Source organism: Engraulis encrasicolus, chromosome 5 (genome assembly GCF_034702125.1).
Source record: "Engraulis encrasicolus isolate BLACKSEA-1 chromosome 5, IST_EnEncr_1.0, whole genome shotgun sequence".
NCBI lineage: Eukaryota > Metazoa > Chordata > Actinopteri > Clupeiformes > Engraulidae > Engraulis > Engraulis encrasicolus.
The window spans coordinates 28,380,811-28,383,638 of NC_085861.1; the positions used below are offsets into that span (position 1 = coordinate 28,380,811).

General features: G+C 45.3%; 1 long non-coding RNA gene across 2 annotated transcripts; it reads left to right on the top strand.

Annotated features, from left to right (window-relative positions):
* The first annotated feature begins 522 nt into the window (after window positions 1-522).
* On the top strand, window positions 523-2,545 carry LOC134448457 (uncharacterized). 2 transcript variants are annotated; one of them, XR_010034769.1, is made up of 4 exons: window positions 523-855; window positions 1,080-1,168; window positions 1,495-1,663; window positions 1,892-2,545. It is a non-coding gene; the product is annotated as an uncharacterized LOC134448457 (long non-coding RNA). The 2 variants fall into 2 exon arrangements; XR_010034768.1 differs by having other exon boundaries at window positions 524-855; window positions 1,076-1,168.
* The last annotated feature ends 283 nt before the right edge of the window (window positions 2,546-2,828 follow it).

A 2,828-nucleotide genomic window follows, 5' to 3' on the forward strand; every position in this document is an offset into this window, starting at 1 on the left:
ATCACGAAATGATCTCCGTATTAATAACAGTTTCGTGGTTTGTTACTCGTTTGAATAAACGTATAGTTTTGACATCCCTTTCAAATGACACGCGGATGTTTTGAAAGTTTGTTGTACCACGAGCTATCACGAAATGATGCTGTATTTCCCCTTAAACAAATTAAGCACTGGGCCAAAAGGTGTTTATACAGTAGTTTCTTCCTGTGCTGCGTTGTGCACATCTGTTTCATCATCTGAGCTATCAGTTGTGTTTCTTTGAAGCAAAGATGTATGGAATAGCACTGAAAGTCGGAGGTGTCATATTTGTTCAACCTGGTGTTAAACGTAATATAAATTCTTGACCAGTGCATGTAAAGAAATTGAAAATAAAACCGACTTGACTTGTCATTGGGTCTGATTTTAAATGTGCCATATAGTTCAATGTGGGAGCAGGTTCACACACTAAATAAGACACTATGGTCAAGCACAAGCAGATTTTTTTTTTAAACAATTCTCAGAGCTAGAGCAGACGTTTCAGGTTGCTGCCATCAGAGAGTAGTGACTTGACCGTAGTGTTTTTAGTGTGCTCCCACATTGAACTCTACTTTTTGGGTCCATGCACCTACTTATTTCTAAACATCTAGAGCGCAACAATACCCCTGCCTCCTGATGTGCCATATAACCTGTATCTCTCCGTGTGTGTGTGTGTGTGTGTGTGTGTGAGAGAGAGAGAGAGAGAGAGAGAGAATGTGTGCACGCAGATATAAGAAGTTGGGGTTGATGATCCACATGATGGTGATGGACCAGGACAGCTCTGGACCTCCTGACTGGCAGCTCCATCCTCAACCTCTCTTCCTGCCCTTCACACATGTGCAGGTAAGGCCATTTTTTTTAAAAACTCACTGCATTGTCTGAGGCAAAAGTAGGAGAAAAGGAGTGAGTAAGTGAGAACCCGGTCATTATACATGTGACCCTTAAAGGGCGTGTGTATGTCCTAGAACCAAGACAGTGGCAGTGTGTGTCTGTCTGCCTTTGGTTAAGGGTGTCTTTAAGATACTACCTTGTTGTGGTAACATAATTTTGCTATTTCTGACAGGCAGGCAGTTTTCTGAAAGATGGTTGATGTCAGTACCAACATGTTGTGATGGAGGCTTCCACCTGAGCTGAACACAGAAACTTGCACACAGTGGTGAGTAAATCACTGAATCCGTTTTGTTCTGCACTAGACCAATAAGTATTTCATACAGTGATCCTTCATGTGCTGTGTTTATTTATAGCAGAACTTGTGTATAGAGGATAATACAAAACACTGGCACAGTAGTAGTGACCCCTGTACAGGCCAGAAGCTCTGTATCTCTTCAGCCTAGTGTTCTGCATTAAAATGATGGGTGTGATTTTTATGTAGTGTATTCTATGTATACCCTCTCGTGTGTGTGTGTGTGTGTGTGTGTGTGTGTGTGTGTGTGTGTGTGTGTGTGTGTGTGTGTGTGTGTGTGTCTGTGTGCATGTGTGCAGATGGAAGCAGTCGTTCCTGTTCAGCATCGATATGCCAGTAATGGGTTTGATGAGCCACAGCATGGTGATGGGCAATCAGCATCAGGACCAGGGCAGCTCACAAGGAGAACCTCCTGCCCTGCCTCGTCATCCTCAACCTCCCATCTCCCTGCTCTTCACACATGTGCAGGTGAGGCCAACCTCTAAAATGCACACTTGACTTGAGGCAAAGGGGGGAGAATAGGCCTGCGTGCCTGCCTGCGTGCCACACTTTAAGACAGTAGCAGTGTGTGGGGGGGCGTGTGCACAAGCATATGCACATGGTCATGTCATGGTCATGTCTTTCTGTAGGTAGATAGGGGGTGCTTGTTTTTGTCTTTATTTTCATTCATAACATTAGCATGCCTTTTTTTGACAGGCACGGAGCCAGTTTTCAGAGGGAGGGCTGATGACACCAGCAACTTTGGTTCTGAACCTGATCAACCCAGCACCAACCACTGTGCCGCTCCTCCTCTGCCAACTGCACCACATGGCTCCAACTGCACCACATGGCTCCACCATCTCAAAAAGGCACAGACACTACTCCACTTCCTGCAAAGGATGAGAGAAGAGCCGACCGCCCCACATCGGCACTCACCACCTTCTACAGGGGTGTCATTGAGAGCATCCTGACCAGCAGCCTCTCTGTCTGGCATGGCAGCCGTCAAGCTGAAGACTAGAAGGCAGTACAGAGAGTGTGGTGAGAACGGCAGAAAAGCTCATAAGATCACCCCTACCAGCCATTCAGGATCTGTACACTTCACACTGTTCCAAGAGGGCAATGAACATCATAAAGACATAACTCATCCAGCATACAGACTGTATCCCTCCCTACTACCATCAGGGAAGCGCATGTGGTGCCGCACAAGCACACTGGGAAACGGCTTCTTTCCACAAGCCATCAGACTCCTCAACGCACTGAAGAAAACCACATGAATATTCCAAGGACACTGGAGAATATTCCATGAACACTTCTTTCACCATGCCACGTACACTTTACTCATTGCACCTTATATACAGCATCTTCACATCACCTGTATGATCTCCTCCTGCCGTGTGTGTGTGTGTGTGTGTGTGTGTGTGTGTGTGTGTCCACTGTGTTAGTGTGTGTGTCCACTGTGTTAGTGTGTGTGTCCACTGTGTGTGTGTGTGTGTGTGTGTGTGTGTGTCCACTGTGTTAGTGTGCAATAAGAAGATTAACATACTGATGGTCAATAAATACAGTTTGTGTCTGTGTGACTGTATTTATTGTATGTATCAGTCTGTAGGCTATTTCATGTCAATGCATTATTTTTAGTTATTAGTTAAACTGCACA